At 40.8% G+C, this 7,801-nt stretch overlaps 1 pseudogene; it reads right to left on the minus strand.

Moving 5' to 3' along the window:
* Positions 1 to 3,023: 3,023 nt before the first annotated feature.
* Positions 3,024 to 3,141, minus strand: LOC124614338 (annotated as a pseudogene).
* Positions 3,142 to 7,801: the final 4,660 nt, after the last annotated feature.

Genomic DNA, 7,801 nt, shown 5'->3' on the forward strand with positions numbered 1-7,801 from the left:
GCCAAGATGTGCTGGCCGTGCACCAAGGCATGTTTAGCCACAGGGTGATCCTCATTACCAACAAACACTGTCTGCCTGTGTCCATTCATGTGAATGGACAGTTTGTTGCTGGTCATTCCCACATAGAAAGCTTCACAGTGTAGGCAGGTCAGTTGGTAAATCACGTGGGTGCTTTCACACGTGGCTCTGCCTTTTATCGTATACACCTTCCGGGTTACAGGACTGGAGCAGGTGGTGGTGGGAGGGTGCATGGGACAGGTTTTACACCAGGGGCAGTTGCAAGGGTAGGAGCCAGAGGGTAGGGAAGGTGGTTTGGGGATTTCATAGGGATGAACCAAGAGGTTACGAAGGTTAGGTGGACGGCGGAAAGACACTCTTGGTGGAGTGGGGACGATTTCATGAAGGATGGATCTCATTTCAGGGCAGGATTTGAGGAAGTCATATCCCTGCTGGAGAGCCACATTCAGTCTGATCCAGTCCCTGAAAGTATCCTGTCACAAGTGGGGCACTTTTGGGGTTCTTCTGTGGGAAGTTCTGGGTTTGAAGGGATGAGGAAGTGGCTCTGGTAATTTCCTTCTGTACCAGGTTGGGAGGGTAGTTGCGGGATGCGAAAGCTGTTTTCAGGTTGTTGGTGTAATGGTTCAGGGATTCCGGACTGGAGAAGATTTGTTTGCCACGAAGACCTAGGCTGTAGGGAAGGGACCATTTGATGTGGAATGGGTGGCAGCTGTCATAATGGAGGTACTGTTGCTTGTTGGTGGGTTTGATGTGGACGGACGTGTGAAGCTGGCCATTGGGCAGATGGAGGTCAACGTCAAGGAAAGTGGCATGGGATTTAGAGTAGGACGAGGTGATGGAACCAAAGCAGTTGAGGTTGGAGAGGAAATTCTGGAGTTCTTCTTCACTGTGAGTCCAGATCATGAAGATGTCATCAATAAATCTGTACCAAACTTTGGGTTTGCAGGCCTGGGTAACCAAGAAGGCTTCCTCTAAGCGACCCATGAATAGGTTGGCGTACGAGGGGGCCATCCTGCTACCCATGGCTGTTCCTTTTAATTGTTGGTATGTCTGGCCTTCAAAAGTGAAGAAGTTGTGGGTCAGGATGAAGCTGGCTAAGGTAATGAGGAAAGAGGAGAAATAATGACAACCAGGCCAGTCCCGAGAGAGAGTAGTTTTGCAATAAGTTTGAGATGAATCTTCAGTATTTGAATCACACATGAAGGTAAATGAGCCATGAATGGACACACATTGCGAGCATGCAGACCAGGGTAGTGTGGCAGAGATTACCACTATAACATTGTAGATACCATGAAGTTAATTTCTTGTGTTGCAAATTGTGTATTAACAGCTTAATCACAGACAGAAGTGTTACATTCTACTGTGAATATCTTGGCTAAAACTGAGCATAACAGCATGTGGTTGCTTCAAAGATGATGAAAACAAACATTAGTATCACAAATATTGTGGCAACTCCTGCACTGCTGCTGGTCATGAAGTAAGCTTATCAAGCACTGCTACAAACTGAGGCCAAGAGGATGCCTGTTAGCAGTTTTGTAACCTCAGGTTCTCACACAAAATGTGCTTCCTCAGAGAGCACAAGGGATCCTGAAGTCAACAGGAGGTAGACTAGCCCATGGTTACTTAACCTTTCTGTGGAAGGTCACTTTGGCCTATCTACACACCATCAGGTGTGTTCCAGCACTCTGCCCACAGGGCAGGTTGGTGTCCCTCCATGCAGCCATTGCCTCGGCTTGATTTGGAACCAATAGCCACTGGGACTTCAGCAGATTTATACCTTCTTGAGTATTTTAAGAAATAAATGATTGGTGATCATGAAAATTGCCCCACCTTCACAATTTGATAGTCCTCTACTTAGACAAGTTATCGGTGGCTTCAGTTGGCTTGGCAAAACCGCTTGGTTGGAAACACAGTTTTAATTTTAGTTTTCTCTCTCTCTCTCTCTCTATCTTTTCCATGGGACTGGGCTAGACAGCTAATTGGACTTTGCTACATGCTCTCAACATCCCTGAAAGTCTCTCTGTTACACCCTGTATACAAATTTTGCACTACAAAAGAGGTAATAAATGAGACGGTACTGGCATTTTCTGTGACCTGTCAAAATCTTTTGACTGAGTAAACCAGACCATTCTCTTAAGTAAATTAGAATATTATGGTGTCACTGGCATGCAGCAAAATGGTTTGAGTCTTATCTAACTAACAAAAAACAAAGGATGTCGTTGCGGAATACCTGTGCAGTAAGCAGTTAGTCTTCTTCTGACTGGGAATTAATTACATATGGAATTCCTCAAGGTTCCATCTTGGGTGCATTGCTTTTCTTATGTACTTTAATGACCTCTTGTCTGTTACATTTCCAGGTGCTAAGTTTGTTTTGTTTGCAGATGATACAAACATTGAAACAAGTAGCAAGTCAAGTACAGATTTAGAAATAGCTGCTAATAAAATTTTCACTGACCTTAATAAATGGTTTAAAGCTAATTCACTGTCATTAAACTTTGAAAAGACCCACTATATGCAGTTCACAACCTTCCTTCCAGCATGTATATAACATATGAAGACATGCAGATTGAAGAGGTTGACAGCGTTAAATTTCTGGGATTACAGCTCAATAATAAATTCACTTGGTAAGGGCATACCACAGAATTGCTTACCGCCTAAACAAGTCTGTATTTGCAGTGAGAATGATGTCAGATGTAGTTGCATACTTCACTTACTTTCATTCTATTATGTCATACAGGATCATATTCTGGGATAACTCACCAGCAGCAGCAGCAGCAAAGTTTTCAGCATGCAAAAGCATGTAGCACTCCATCATCAGGCCACAAGTGGCCCATCGGGACCATCCAACCGCCGTATCATCCTCAGCTGAGGATGCGGATAGGAGGGGCGTGTGGTCAGCACACCGCTCTCCCGGTCATTACGATGGTTTTCTTTGACCGGAGCCGCTGCTATTCGGTCGAGTAGCTCCTCAATTGGCATCACGAGGCTGAGTGCACCCCGAAAAATGGCAACAGCACATGGTGGCCCGGATGGTCACCCATCCAAGTGCCGGCCACGCCCAACAGCCCTTAACTTCGGTGATCTCACGGGAACCAGTGTATCCACTGCGGCAAGGCCATTGCCCCATGCAAAAGCATGTAATAAGAATCATTTGTGGTACAAATTCAAGAACATCATGTAGAAACCTGTTCAAGGAACTTTGTACTCTAACCACTGCTTCTCAGTACATTTATTCCTTAATGAAATTTGTTGCAAGTAATATATCTCTATTTCCAACCAACAGGTCAATACATAATATCAATACTAGGAATAAGAACAATCTACATAAAGACTAAAATCACTTACCTTGGTCCAAAAAAGGGTCCAATATTCAGGAACATAGATTTTCGATAAAGTGCCAGCAACCGTTAAAAACTTGGTTTCAAATAAATCACAGTTTAAACAGAGTCTGAAAGACTTTTTGATAGGCAACTCTTCCTACTCTATAGATGAATATCTTAACAAGGAATGTTAGACCAGCTTAAGTAAAAATGTCTGTAGATTTCAGTTTTGACAATGCTTGGCCACAACAGTCAAGATTAGGTATTTTGTGTATGACAAATTTATTAAATGTGCATAACAATGTTTCATTCTGACAGCATATTAATTCTGTAAAGCAGTTCCAGTTTCACGTATTTTGACAATCTCCTGACAAATGACCAGAGTAGAAAGTATTATACTCAAATGTTTTATTTTTTTGTATGTTATACTTCCTGACATGTTCCACATCCATGAGAATCATCTCATTTTTTGGGTCTATGAAACAAAACCTGAATCTAATCTAATCTCATCTCATCTCTCTTGCACCCTCTCAGATTGGTGCCCCAAGTAGCTAGTTGCATTGCTTGGATCTTAAATTGGCCCTGCCTCTTATACAAACAGTTTGTGGCCCTTGGTTCTTGCCAGTTGGCTGTCACACAACTACAGAAAGAACACTTTGTAAGAGATAAAAGTGCAAAAGCAGTTTCTCACCAACTAGTAGTGAAGTCAACATTATGTTCTGCCATCACCACATCTGTGGGTGGTGGGTGTGGGACAATGATAGCAGAGTGAGTAAATGTGACACTGGCAACGCTTGTCGTTGACTGTCAGCTACGTTCTCTCACTCCAGATGTGTGGGTAGATATTTATATAGTCTTCTTGGCACTTTGTCACATTCATATTTCATTCCATGCCATATTTTTCTAACATTCCATAATGGTCCAAAATCTACTCATAGTAGTTGTGTTTTACAGCCCAAGCAATACTTCATTTTTCTGAGTCTATTGTCTGGTCCCTAAGTGAAACAGGTAGCACTATTTGTGGTCACTGAGCAGCCATATCCTTCCCAGTGGGTGACCTGGCATAGAAAAATGCAGTATTTTTCTCTCCAGCTTGTATCCCTCCACCTGGTAGCCCAGTATCTTCAACTTACCTTAAAATCGTCATCTTGTCCCCTTGGCACTTGGCCTGCCCTGCCATGTTGGACAACAAAAGGTGAAATGTACTTGTGAAAAGTTTCTACGTTGGCCATTAAAATGGTTCTCTTCATGACGATACCAATTAAAAGTTTATGTAGGCCTCACATTTAATAATGTACTTGGAAGCTAAACATATTAAAAGTTTAATTAAACATACAACTATTAATAGGTAGTAAATACCTTTAAATATTGCAGATATTTGTTTATGGGCATTACACTGTTGTCAAAGGCATAATTCTTTGACTAATGTTTCATCTTCCAATGCTGGAGACATCATCGGTGGCTTTAACGACTCAGAAAGCTGTTACAGAATCAATCAAGCTCAGCAAGCTGAACTGTTTGTACATATCCATACAGGTCAGTTTATGGTATCATCAGACTGCAGCCCAAGACTGTCATGCAGATGTATTCTGTGGAGCTAGTGGGGAAAAGTTAGTGCTGTTTTTCTTATTTAGGCCCACAACTTGCCTAATTTCAACCCTTCTTCTTGACTGTCAAAATGGTTTTTATGCTTTTGTATTTATTTGGTCTCTAGCATAGTAATTAAAAGATAAAACATTTACACCTGTCTTAAGAATACTAGTGATTGCCACCTGGGCAAGACAGTTAAATCAGAAATAGCAGATCATGCACCTGAATCTAGAAACCACCACACTTGTTTCTCAGACAGTGTGGTTTTAGCAAGATCTAATAATTAATTTGTTGTTGTTATTGTTGTGGTCCTCAGTCCAAAGACTGGTTTGATGCAGTTCTCCATGCTACTCAATCCTGTGCAAACCTCTTCATCTCCGAATAACTACTGCAACTTACATCCTTCTGAATCTGCTTATCGTATTCATCTCTTGGTCTCCCTGTATGATTTTTACCTCCCACACTTCCTTCCAACACTAAGTTGATGATACTTTGAGTTCTCAGAATGTGTCCTATCAGTTGATCCCTTCTTCTAGTCAGGTTGTGTCACAAATTTCTTTTCTCCCCAGTCCTGTTCAGTACCTACACATTAGTAATGTGATCTAACCATATAATCTTCAGCATTCTTCTGTAGCACCACATTTAAAAAGCCTCTATTCTCTTCTTATCCAAAATGTTTATTGTCCATTTTTCACTTTCATGCATGGCTACACTCCATACAAGTACTTTCATAAAAGACTTACTAAAACTTAAATCTATGTTCAATGCTAACAAATTTCTCTTATTCAGAAACACTTTTCTTGCCATTGCCAGCCTACATTTTATATCCTATCTACTTTGGCTATCATCCACTACTTTACTGCACAAATAGGAAAACTCATCTACTGCTGTAAGTGTCTCAGTACTGAATCTAAATCCCTCAACTTCATCTGATTCCATTTGGCTACATTGCATTATTCTTGTTTTGCTTTCATCTCCCATCTTATGTCAATCTTTCAAGACATCATCCATTCCATTCAACTGCTCTTCCAGATCCTTTGCTGTCCCTGACACAATTACAGCATCATTGGCAAACCTCAGTATCTATCTTTGCCCAAGCGATAAATGTTACTATATTCCTACATTTGTCCCTTAGTCATTACTGCTTAGCCACTGAGACATTTGTATTCCTTTTTGCCTGCTTCATTTGCTGCATTTTTATATTTTACCATTTCATCAATTAAATTCAATGCCTCCTGTCATGTGCAAGGATTATGTATAGACTTCGTCTTTTTAATTAAGTGATCCCCTACTGGCTTCACTATTTCATCTCTCAAAGCTACCCATTCATCTTTTATTGTATTCATTTTCCCTGTTTCAGTTATTCAATGCCTAATGATATCTCTGAAACTCTCAACAACCTCTGGTTCATTCATCTTATCCAGGTCCCATGTCCTTAATATGCTACCTTTTTGCAAACTCTTCAGTTTTAATCATATAGCCACCAGAAATTAGAAGAAAAATTAAGTGATCTTTAATTTTCATGCTACTGTGGATGTGCCATAATTATAGAAATAGTCATATTCAACACAAGCCCCTTGCTGCTCTGATAGAAGTGGGCTTCTGCAGCTGTATGTGAAAAAAAAGAACTCAGATTATTAAGTTAATTGGGTCATACAACCAATAAAATAAAGAAGAGTTGTGTGATACATACATTTTGCACCAAGTTGGATGGGCTATCATTACTTAATTATTCTTGTAAACATTATTGGAAGAACAGTGCTCTCAGTTCCTAGATAGTAACTCAGCATTCCACTCGTGATAGCTTTGGCCATTCTTTTTATGACAGCTAAAAAACTTATAGGGAGCTGCAGCCACATGAATATGAGGGACAATATAGTCTGCTAACTTGATTTTAAGTTACTTATAAGTTAAATCATGGAATTCCACTTCTGGGTATACTGTTGCAGCAGTCTGTGCGCTGTAGCACTGGTGTAAGCTAGTAAAAAAGGCCCTTGTTGTGTATGATTTGACGGGTAATGAAATGCTGCTGAGCAGTGCTACGTAGTCCATCCATGGTTCCACTTCCTTGTTAAAGCTGTGGAAAGGTGGCAGTAACAATTGGAAGCCTCTGACAATGAAGGCAATCCTGTAGAGGCAATTGGATACTTCTGGCATCTTCTACAAGAGCCATTCCTGTGCCTGCTGCATGATATGCAAGAACAAAAGTCCTTGAGTGGTCATGTCCCCATTGGTTGTGGCCATACTGAAACTGATCATGTAAAAATGTAAACCATACTCTCACTCTTCTCACATGATGTACTGAAAGCTTTGGATCATGGTAGTCAGGTAGACTTAGTATTTTCTGATTTCTGAAAAGCATTTGACTCAGTACCACTCCAACACTTATTGTCAAAGTTCGATCATATGGGGTATCAAGTGAAATTTATGACTGGATTAAGGACTTTTTGGTTGAGAGGACACAGAATGTTATCTTGGATGGAGAGTCATCATCAGATGTAGAAATAACTTCATGTGCAACTCAATGAAGAGTATTGGAACCCTTGCTGTTCATGTTGTAAATTAATGACCTTATGGTCAAATTAATAGTCACCTAAGACTTTTTGCAGAGGATGCAGTTTGAGCTATGTGTGGCTCGTGTTCCCGCCATCATCTATTTTACACCCTGTTTTTAATGTACTTCCACTTCACTACATTAATTTAAATTACTACTGTCACTGAGTTGCTGCTTTGTCTGACCGTGACTGGCGCTAGCAGCGCATATCGATATATCCCCTCTTGTAGTATCTTTGCTCAACTGCTATTACTTCCCAGTCGTTGTCTGTTGTAGCCAGTTTGCATCTGGAGTTGGGTCATGAGTTCGGGCTGCAAGC

The sequence above is a fragment of the Schistocerca americana genome, chromosome 4 (assembly GCF_021461395.2).
Source record: "Schistocerca americana isolate TAMUIC-IGC-003095 chromosome 4, iqSchAmer2.1, whole genome shotgun sequence".
NCBI lineage: Eukaryota > Metazoa > Arthropoda > Insecta > Orthoptera > Acrididae > Schistocerca > Schistocerca americana.